Source organism: Nicotiana tomentosiformis, chromosome 7 (genome assembly GCF_000390325.3).
Source record: "Nicotiana tomentosiformis chromosome 7, ASM39032v3, whole genome shotgun sequence".
Classification (NCBI taxonomy): domain Eukaryota; kingdom Viridiplantae; phylum Streptophyta; class Magnoliopsida; order Solanales; family Solanaceae; genus Nicotiana; species Nicotiana tomentosiformis.
In genome coordinates this window covers 14,796,427-14,808,458 of record NC_090818.1, presented here as the reverse complement: position 1 = coordinate 14,808,458, position 12,032 = coordinate 14,796,427, and positions in this window count along the sequence as shown.

Below are 12,032 nucleotides of genomic sequence, written 5' to 3'. Positions count from 1 at the left end.
GGCCTGAATGCCAGTATATAAACCGGCTACAAACCTCCGCACTCTCTCCGCCTCAGTAGAGAGTACCATAAGTGCATGGCGAGATAATTCAGAAAACCTCACCTCATAATCAGTTACTGATATCTGACCCTGCCGGAGCTGCTCAAACTGAAACCGCAACTCTTTCCTCTAGGAGGGTGGAATATACCTGTCCAGGAAGATACGGGTGAACCTGTCCCAAGTCATTGGAGGAGAATCTGTTGGTCTTCCAAGAACATAAGACTGCCACCATCTACGGGCTCTGCCCTCTAGCTAAAAAGTAGCAAAGTCTACCCCATGAGACTCTAATATCCTCATATTGTGCAGTCTGTCCCTGCAATGATCAATGAAGTCATGTGGATCCTTATGTCGCTCACCCCCAAAGACAAGAGGATGTAGTCTAGTCCATCGGTCCAATAGTTTCTGAGGATCGGCGGCTACAGTTGGCCTGGGCTCAGGTGTAGCTGCTGCCTCTCGCTGGGATCCACCCATGGGTAGTGCACCCTGGGGCTGATATAAAGCAGCAATCTGTCCATGAGCCTGTGCAGTATGGGTCTGTGCTCCTCCGCTTGCCTGAGATGTGGCTGGGTCTGCCGGGAACTAAACCAGCCTGAGTCATATTGTCTATGAACCGCAGCATACGACCCATGACATCCTGAAATCCCGGTGCAGATGTGAAATCCACCAGAGCTGGCTCTGCCACAGGCACCTCATCCTGTTCCTCAACAATGGGGTTCTCTGCTGGACCCACTGGTGGCATAGCTAGAACAGTCCTAGGACATCCTTGTCCTCTACCACGGGCTGGAGCCCTCCCCCGGCCTCTGCCTCGTCCTCTAGCAACTGGGGGAGTTAGCTCTTCCCTGGCCTGGAACCTCATTCGAGCGCGTTCTCACCATTTGAGAGAGAATAAGAGAAGGATATTTAGAACAACATCAATTGCACGATGGAATATGAAGAAAGGTAATTTTCTAACACCCTATAGCCTCTCAAAGATAAGTACAGACGTCTCTATACCGATCCACAAGACTCTATTAGGCCTGCTCATAACTTGTGAGACCTACGTGAATCTAGTGCTCCGATACCATGTTGTCATGACCCAATATCACCTATTGGTCGTGATAGCGCCCAATACTATAGCTAGGTAATCCAACTTAATAAATTAAGTATATATTGACAAAATTTAAAACCAAGAAAATAATCAAACATCAAATTCTACCAATGTGTGTGCCAAGACCTTGTGTCACAAGTGTATGAGCATCTAGTAGATTATACAAAACCTTAAATACTGTCTAAAATACAAATAGACAGAATGAAAAATACAAGGAGAGACACTAGTAGCTGCAGAACGGCTCAGAAAGGCAGCTCACCACTATTCCTCTGAATAATGTGGGTGTAAGATGATAGGTCCCCCACTAGTACTTGCTTCAGGTCCTGCACAAAAAATGCAGCAAGTGTAGTAGGAGTACGTAAACAACGTGTACCCAGTAAGTATCAAGCCTAATCTCGAAGTGGTAGAGACGAGATGACCGACTTTGACACTCACTATGGGTCAATAATAATAACTGAAATACAACTAAAATATCTAAATCAGCAAGATTCACAGAATTTACAATAATTTATTTAACCAGCGAAAATAATCATATTCCTTCAAATGCAACAGTTCACAATATATTAATTAAATTTCTTAAATTCAAATAATTTCCAATTTATCAATTAATCTCATTTACAGGAATAACAATTAATTCCTTAACAAGCAGGAATAATAATTCATTAAATTTCAAGGATTCTCCAATTTATCAATTAGCTTCGCAAGCTTGAAATAACTATTAAAGTATCGTGTAATTATTATTATTAAGCACGATTTCTACCGAGGACGTACGACCTGATCCAGAGTGTCGTGTACACTGCCGAGGAACGTGCGGCGCGATCCATAAATGCATCTATCCTGCCGAGGCGTTCGGCCCGCTCCACAAGAAAGGAGGACATTTTCTTATGTACCTCTAGAAGGAGAGTATATTTGTGATGACCCAAAATGTTATTTTTAAATTTAATATTTAATTTGGTGTTCTAAGACCTCAAAAAGAACTATTTATCATTCCTCGACTTGCGTGCATAGTGCGTAAAATTTTATGGAAAGTGTTTATGTGAAAAATGGATTAAAATGTGAATTGGAGCTTTAAAACTCAACAGAGTTGACTTTGGTCAACATTTTGAGCAAACGAACTCAGATCAGTATTTTGACAGTTTTCGTAGGTCCGTATCGTGATTTGGGACTTGTGCATATGCCCGAAATCAAATTTCGAGGTCCCTAGCCCGAGATATCGAGTTATGTTTGATAAAAATTAAAAGTTTAAGTTTAAATAGTGACCAGATATCGAATTATGTACAAACGACCCCGGAATAGAATTTTGATGATTTCAACAGCTCCATATGTTGATTTTAGACTTAGGAGCGTGATCGGAATTTTATTTGGAAGTCCGCGGTGAAATTAGGCTTGAAATGGCTAAAATAGGAATTTAAAGTTTGGAAGTTTGACCTGGGAGTTGACTTTTTGATATTGGGGTCGGAATCCAGTTCTGAAAATTTTCACAGCTCCGTTATGTCATTTATGACTTGTGTGCAAAAATTGAGGTCAATCGGACTTGATTTGATAGGTTCCTGCATCGAATGTAGAAGTTGAAAATTTTTAGTTTCATTAAGCTTGAATTGGGGTATGATTCGTGGTTTTAGCATTTTTTGATGTGATTTAGAGGTTCGACTAAGTTCGTATGATGCTTTAGGACTTGTTGGTATATTTGGTTGTGGTCCCGAGAGCCTCAGATGAGTTTCGGATGGTTAACGGATCAAAAATTGGACTTAAACAACTGCTGCAATCGAGCCCAATATTGAGCCCAAGATCGAGGCCAATATTGAGCCCAAGATCGAGGCCCAAAATCGAGCTCCAAAGATCGAGCTCCCATGATCGAGCTCCCATAATCGAGCTCCCAAGATCGAGCTCCCGAGATCGAACTCCCATGATCGAGCTCCCCTGATCGAGCTCCCTGATCGGACTAGACAGATCTGTAAGTTATAAAAATAGAGGCATTCGACCCATTTGCCATTTTTGACAAACTTGAGCTTGAGCAGCGGCGACTTTTGACAGATTTTCAAGGAAAGACATTTGGGATAAGTGATTCCAACTCAGATTTGGTCTATATACACAAATATATCATTGTTTTCACCATTTAATTAGTGTTTTGAGATTGAAATTTGGAAAATTTTAGAAATCTCATAGAAACGAATTTTTGAGGTTTTGGTATTGATGCGGAGTCGGATTTGAGTGAAACTGGAATGGTTGGACTCATAATTGAAAGGGTTGTCGGATTTTATAACTTTCGTCGGATTCCGAGATGTGGGCCCCACGGATGAATTTTAATTAATTTCGGGATTTTTATTAAAAATGTAGTATTTCTTATAGAATTGATTCCTATAAATTTTAGTGATTGTATCGAATTATTTATGGTTAGATTCGAGCCAATCAAAGTTGGATAATCGAGGAAAGGGCCTTCTAGTGGATTAAATTGGAGCAAATTGAGGTAAGTCTCTTGTCTAATCTTGTGAGGGGGAATTTACCCCATAGGTGATTAAATTAAATAATTATTGCTAATTGCGGGGGCTACGTACGCACGAGGTGATGAGAGTCCGAGCGTAGCTACTATTAATGCTAAAGTCCGAGTAGTTTAGGACTCAAAGCATGAATTAATTGTATAAATTGTATTCTTTATTAATTAAAATATTTGATGTATATATTGTGAATTGTTATGAAAGGTAGAAAAATATGAAATTTTCATATGCTTAATTTTTGTTTAGATTAATTAATTGTTGAAATAAATTGTTATCCTCTCGAATATATTTTACAATAAATAATCTTATTCCGGAGGTACATAAGAAAATGTCCTCCTTTCTTGTGGATCGGGCCGAACGCCTCGACAGGATAGATGTATCTATGGATCGTGCCGCACGTCCCTCGGCAGTGTACACAATATTCTGGATCGGGTCGAACGACCTCGGCAGAAATCGTGCTTAATAATAATAATTATACAATACTTTGATAGTTTATTATAGACTGTGAAGCTAATTGATAAATTTGGAAATCTTTGGAATTTAAGGATTATTATCCCTGTTAGCTAAGGAATTATTGTTATTCCTGTAAATGAGATTAATTAATAAACCGGAAATTTATTGGAATTGAAGGAATTCAATTATTTCTGTTGGTTAAATAAATTATTGTTATATTCTGTGAATAATGCTGAATTATATATTCTAGTTTTACTTCAATTATTATTAATGACCCGTAGTGAGTGTCAAAGTCGGCCATCTCGTCTCTACCACTTTGAGATTAGGCTTGATACCTACTGGGTACACGTTGTTACGTACTCATACTACACTTGCTGCACTTTTTGTGCAGGACCCGAGGCAAGTACTAGTGGGGGACCTACCGTCTTACACCCACGTTATCTAGGGGCATAGTGGTGAGCTACCTGACTGAGCCGTTCTGCAGCTACCAGTGTCTCTCCTTGTATTTTTTTTCATTCTGTCTATTTTTATTTCAGACAGTATTTGAGGTTTTGTATAATCTACTAGATGCTCATATACATGTGACACCAGGTCTTGGCACACACATTGGTAGAATTTGGTATTTTATTATTTTCTTGGATTAAAAGTTTAATCAATATACGTTTAATTTATCAGTTGGCTTTCCTAGCTGTAGTGTTGGGCGTCATCATGACCTATAGGTGAAATTGGGTCGTGAAAATACGGTATCAGAGCCAGGTTCACGTAGGTCTCACAAGTTATAAGTAGACTTAATAGAGTCTTGCGGATCGGTACGGAGACGTCTCTACTTATCTTCAAGAGTCTATAGGGTGTTAGGAAACTACCTTTCTTCATATTCCATTGTGCAATTAATGTAATACTAAATATCTTTCTCTTATTCTCTCACAGATGGTGAGAACGCGCTCCAATGAGGTTCCAGACCAGGGAAGAGCTACTCCCCCAGTTGCTAGAGGCCGAGGCAAAGGCCGAGGGAGGGCTCCCGCCCGTGGTAGAGGGCAAGGACGTCCCACGAATGTTCCAGTTATGCCGCCAGTGGGTCCAGTAGAGAATCCCATTATTGAGGAACATGGTAAGGTGCCTGTGGCAGAGCCAGCTCCCGTGGATTTCACATATGCATCAGGATTTCAGGATGTCATGGGTCGTATGTTGCGGTTCATGGACAATATGACGTAGGCCGGTTTATTTCCGGCAGACCTAGCCACATCTCAGGCGGGCGGGGGAGCACAGACCCCTACCGCACAGGCCCATGGACAGGCAGTTGTTGTATATCAAACCTAGGGTGCACTACCGGTGGGTGGAGCCTAGCTAATGGCAGCAGCTACACCTGAGCCCAGGCCAGCTGTAGCCGCTGATCCTCAGAAACTATTGGACAGATGGACTAGACTACATCCTCCTGTCTTTGGGGGTAAGCGACATGAGGATCCCCAGGATTTCATTGATCGGTGCAAGGATAGACTGTACAACATGAGGATATTGGAGTCTCATGGGGTAGACTTTTCTACTTTTCAGCTAGAGGGCATAGCCCGAAGATGGTGGCAGTCTTATGTTGTTGGCAGTCCAGCAGATTCTCCTCCCATAACTTGGGATAGGTTCACCCGTATCTTCATAGACATGTATATCCCACCCTCCCAGAGAGAAGAGTTGAGGTTTCAGTTTGAGCAGCTCCAGCAGGGTCAGATGTGAGTGACCGATTATGAGGCGAGGTTGTCTGAGTTATCTCTCCATGCACTTATGATACTCCCTACTGAGGCGGAGAGAGTGCGGAGGTTTGTTGCGGGTTTACATACTAGCAATCAGGCCACTATGGCTCGAGAGGTTGAGATGGGTACTTCTTATGAGCTAGTCGTGGAGATATACCGCAGGATTGAGGGTGTACGTCAGCGGAGCCGATAGCAGGGTATGAGAGATAAGCGGTTCAGGTATTCTGGAGAGTTCAGAGGTGCTCCGTCTGGGGGAAGAGGTCAGTTCGTGAGAGGGCAGTCCAGCAGGCCCCCATATCCAACACCACCGCCTCCTCGGGGTGCTCCAGTACGACCTTATTTCAGTGCTATACCAGAGAGTTCTTATCGCCCACTAGCTATTCAGGGTTCTTCCAGTGGGTATTCGGGTCCCCAGGGCCAGATCTCTAGTCAGGGGCTTATTGCACTGCAGAGTTGTTACGAGTGTGGGGATCCCAGTCACATATAGAGATTTTGCCCCAGGCTTCGGGGTAAACTAGTGCAACAGGGTCAGCAGCCTATGATTACCAGACCAGCTGCTCCACCAGTCGTCCGACCACCTAGAGGTGGAAGACAAGTGGGTAGGGGTCGTCCTAGAGGTGGAGGTCAGCCAGGTGGAGGTCAGCCAGTTGGCGCTCCAGCTCGATTCTATGCTTTTTCGGCCAGACCAGATGCAGAGGCCTCAGATGCCGTGATTACAGGTATTATTTCTGTTTGCGGCAAAGATGCCTCGGTATTATTAGATCCTGGATCTACGTATTCATATGTGTCATCTCTATTTTCTCCATTCCTGGGTGTTTCTTGTGAGTCCTTGAGTACTCATGTTTATGTGTCCACTCCTGTGGGTGATTCAGTTGTTGTGAACCGGATCTACTGGTCCTGTATTATTACATTCTATGGTTATGAAACTAGAGCAGATCTCCTATTGCTTGAGATGATCGATTTTGAAATTATTCTGGGCATGGACTGGTTATCTCCATATTATGCTATTCTAGATTGCCATGCCAAGACTGTTACCTTGGCTATTCCAGCATTGCCTAAGCTGGAGTGGAAGGGTTCGTCTGTTAGTTCATTTAATCGAGTTATTTCTTTTATAAAGGCTCAACACATGGTTGAGAAGGGTTGTTTGGCTTATCTAGCATATGTTCGGGATGCTACTGTAGAGACTCCGGTTATTGATTCAGTGCCTATAGTTCGGGAGTTCTCCAATATATTTCCTTCAGATCTTCCAGGTATGCCACCTGATCATGATATTGATTTATGTATTGACTTAGCTCCAGATACCCAGCCTATATCTATCCCATCGTATCGCATGGCTCCGAAAGAATTACAAGAACAACTTGAAGAGTTACTAGCCAAAGGGTTCGTCAGACCGAGTGTATCGCCTTGGGGTGCACCGGTATTATTTGTGAAAAAGAAGGATGGAACAATGCGGATGTGTATTGATTATCGCCAATTGAACAAAGTCACTATTAAGAACAAGTACCCGTTGCCGCGTATTGATGATCTATTTGACCAGTTGCAGGGTGCTAGGGTGTTCTCTAAGATCGACTTGAGGCCGGGGTACCATCAGTTGAAGATTAGGGATTCAGATGTTTCGAAGACTGCTTTTCGGACTAGATATGGTCATTATGAGTTTCTGGTGATGTCCTTCGATTTAACTAATGCCCCGGTAACATTTATGGATTTGATGAACAGGGTATTCAGGCCATATATTGATTCGTTTGTCATCGTCTTCATTGATGACATCTTGATCTACTCGCGCAGTAAGGAGGAGCATGAGCAGCATATAAGAGTAGTGCTTCAGACGTTGCGGTAACAAAAACTATATGCTAAGTTCTCTAAATGTGAGTTCTGGCTTGAGCCTCTAGCATTTTTGGGACATATTGTATCAGGCGAGGGTATTAAAGTTGATCCCAAAAAGATTAAGGCAGTTCAGAATTGGCATCGTCCCACTTCGGCGACTGAGATCAGGAGTTTTCTGGGTTTGGCATGTTATTATCGTCGGTTCGTGGAAGGTTTTTCATCTATTGCAGCACCTTTGACCAAATTAACCCAGAAGGGTGCTCCGTTCCGATGGTCCGATGATTGTGAGGTGAACTTTCAGAAGCTCAAGACAGCATTGACTACAGCACCAGTGTTAGTGTTGCCTTCCGGTTCGGGGATGTATACAGTGTATTGTGACGCTTCACGCATCGGCTTGGGTTGTGTATTGATGTAGGAAGGGAAAGTTATTTCATATGCTTCACGTCAGCTGAAGGCCCACGAAAAGAATTATCCGTTACATGATTTGGAGTTAGCTGCGATTGTTCACGCTCTTAAGATTTGGAGGCATTATCTTTATGGGGTGTCTTTTGAAGTTTACACTGATCATCGCAGTTTGCAGCATTTGTTTAAGCAGAGGGACCTGAATTTGAGGCAGTGGAGATGGCTGGAGTTACTAAAAGATTATGATATTACTATCTTGTATCATCCGGGCAAAGGAAATGTGGTTGCAGATGCCTTGAGCAGAAAGGCGGAGAGTATGGGTAGTTTGGCTTTCATTTTAGCAGAGGAAAGTCCATTAGACTCAAATATTCAGTCCTTGCTAACAGACTTGTGAGGCTGGATATTTCAGAGCCCAACCGAGTTCTTGCATGTGTTGTGGCCCAATCTTCACTATTTGAGCAGATCAAGGCTCGCCAGTATGATGACCCACACTTAATGGTTCTTCGTGAAACCGTACTACGAGGTGGTGCCAAGGAAGTTACTATTGGTACGAATGGTGTTCTGCGACTCCAGGGTCGTCTATGTGTTCCTAACGTGGATGGACTGAGGAAAAAGATCCTAGAGGAGGCACACAGTTCTCGGTATTCTATTCATCCAGGTGCTACGAAGATGTATCGTGACCTGAGGCAGCATTATTGGTGGCGACGAATGAAATAGGACATTGTTGAGCATGTAACTGGGTCTCTAAATTGTCAACAAGTTAAATATAAGCACCAGAGGCCAGGTGGCCTACTTCAGCAGATGACTATATCGGATTGGAAATGGGAATGCATCACTATGGACTTTGCAGTTGGGTTACCGCGGACCTTGCGAAAGTTTGATGCAGTTTGGGTCATTGTCGACAGGTTGACCAAATTAGCACATTTCATTCCGGTTGTGACTACGTATACTTCAGAGAGGTTGGCCAAAATTTGTATTCATGAGATAGTTCGGTTGCATGGTGTGCCAATTTCCATCATATCAGATAGAGTTCCTCAGTTTACTTTGCATTTTTGGAGAGCAGTACAGAGTGAGTTGGGGACCCGTGTAGAGCTCAACATAGCTTTTCATCCGCAGACCAACGGGCAGTCAGAGCGGACAATTCAGATTTTGGAGGTGCTCAGGGCATGTGTAATTGACTTTGGAGGTCAGTGGGATCATTTCTTGCCTTTGGCCGAGTTTTCTTATAACAACAGTTACCAATCCAGCATCGAGATGGCTCCATTTGAGGCTTTGTATGGTCGACGATGTCGTTCGCCCATCGGGTGGTTTGAGCCCGGTGAGTCTAAGTTATATGGTACTGATTTGGTGAAAGATGCCTTGAAAAAGTTAAAGTAAATTCAGGAGCGACTTCGTACAGCACAATTCAGACAGAAGAGTTACGCAGATCAGAAAGCGCGTGATTTATCCTTTATGATGGGTGAAAAAGTTCTCTTGAAAGTTTCGCCGATGAGGGGAATCATGAGATTTGGGGAAAAGGGGAAATTGTGCCCAAGGTTTATAGGCCCATTTGAGGAATTGAAACGAGTTGGGGAGGTTGCTTATGAGCTTGCATTGCCTCCCAGCCTATCTTGTGTTCATCCGATATTCTATGTATCTATGCTCCGAAAGTATCATGCCGACCTATCACATGTGTTAGACTTCAGCACAGTTCAGCTAGATAATAGCTTGGGTTATGAAGAGGAGCCAGTTGCCATTATTGATAAACAGGTTCGCCAGTTGAGGTCCAAGAGGATTTCTGCAGTTAAAGTCCAGTGGAGGGGCCAACCAGTCGAGGAAGCGACTTGGGAGGCCGAGGAAAACATGCAAAGCAGATATCCACGCTTATTCAGCACCTCAGGTATAATTCTAAACTCGTTCGAGGACGAACGTTTGTTTTAGAGGTGGAGAATGTGATGACCCAAAATGTCATTTTTAAATTTAGTAATTAATTCTATGGTCTAAGACCTCAAAAAGCACTATATATCATTCCTCGACTTGCGTGCATAGTCCGTAAATTTTTCTGGAAAGTTTTTATGTGAAAAATGGATTAAAATGTGAATTAGAGCTTTAAAACTCAATTGAGTTGACTTTGGTCAACATTTTGAGCAAACAGACTCGAATCAGTATTTCGACAGTTCTGGTAGGTCCGTATCGTGATTTGGGACTTGGGCGTATGCCCGGAATCAAATTCTGAGGTCCCTAGCCCGAGATATAGAATTTTGATAAAAATTAAAAGTTTAAGTTCAAATAGTGATCGGATGTCGAATTATGTGCAAATGACCCCAGAATAGAATTTTGATGATTCCAACAGCTCCGTATATTGATTTTGGACTTAGGAGCGTGATCGGAATTGTACTTGGAAGTCCGTAGTGAAATTAGGCTTGAAATGGCTAAAATAGAAATTTAAAGTTTGGAAGTTTGACCGGGGAGTTGACTTTTTGATATCGGGGTCGAAATCCAGTTCTGAAAATTTTCACAGCTCCGTTATGTCATTTATGACTTGTGTGCAAAATTTGAGGTCAATCGGACTTGATTTGATAGGTTCCGGCATCGAATGTAGAAGTTAAAATTTTTTTGTTTTATTAAGCTTGAATTGGGGTATAATTCATGGTTTTAGCGTTGTTTGATGTGAATTAGAGGTTCGACTAAGTTTGTATGATATTTTAGGACTTGTTGGTATATTTGGTTGAGGTCCCGAGGGCCTCGGATGAGTTTCGGATGGTTAACGAATCAAAAATTGGACTTAAACAGCTGCTGCAATTTTTCTCTTTCTGCTGGAAATTCTGGGTTATGATCGAGCCCAAGATCGAGGCCCAAAATCGAGGCCCAAAATCGAGCTCCCAAGATCGAGCTCCCATGATTGAGCTCCCATGATCGAGCTCCCAAGATCGAGCTCCCGAGATCGAACTCCCATGATCGAGCTCCCCTGATCTAGCTTCCCTGATCGAGCTCCCTGATCGGACTAGACAAATCTGTAAGTTATAGAAACAAAGGCATTCCACTCATTTGCCATTTTTGACAAACTTGAGCTTGAGCAGAGGCGACTTTTGACAGATTTTCAAGGAAAGACATTTGGTGTAAGTGATTCCAACTCGGATTTGGTCTATATACACAAATATATCATTGTTTTCACCATTTAATTAGTGTTTTGAAATTGAAATTTGGAAAATTTTAGAACTCTCACAGAAACGAATTTTTAAGGTTTCGGTATCGATTCAGAGTCGGATTTGAGTGAAACTGGTATGGTTGGACTCGTAATTGAATGGGTTGTCAGATTTCATAACTATCGTCGGATTCTGAGATGTGGGCCCCACGGACGAATTTTAATTAATTTCGGGATTTTTGTTGAAAACGTAGTATTTCTTATAGAATTGATTCCTATAAATTTTAGTGATTGTGTCGAATTATTTATGGTTAGATTCGAGCCAATCAAAGTTGGATAATCGAGGAAAAGGCCTTCTAGTTGATTAAATTGGAGCAAATTGAGGTAAGTCTCTTGTCTAATCTTGTGAGGGGGAAATTTACCCCATAGGTGATTAAATTAAATAATTATTGCTAATTGCGGGGGCTACATACGCACGAGTGACGAGAGTCCGTGCGTAGCTACTATTAATGCTAAAGTCCGGGTAGTTTAGGACTCAAAGCATGAATTACTTGTGTAAATTGTATTCTTTATTAATTAAAATATTTGATGTATATATTGTGAATTGTTATGAAAGGTAAAAAAATATGAAATTTTCATATGCTTAATTTTTGTTTAGATTAATTAATTGTTGAAATAAATTATTATCATCTCGAATAAATTTTACAATAAATACTCTTATTCCGGAGGTACATAAGAAAATGTCCTCCTTTCTTGTGGATCGGGCCGAACGCCTCGGCAGGATAGATGCATCTATGGATCATGCCGCACGTCCCTCGGCAGTGTACACAATATTCTGGATCGGGCCGAACGACCTCGGCAGAAATCGT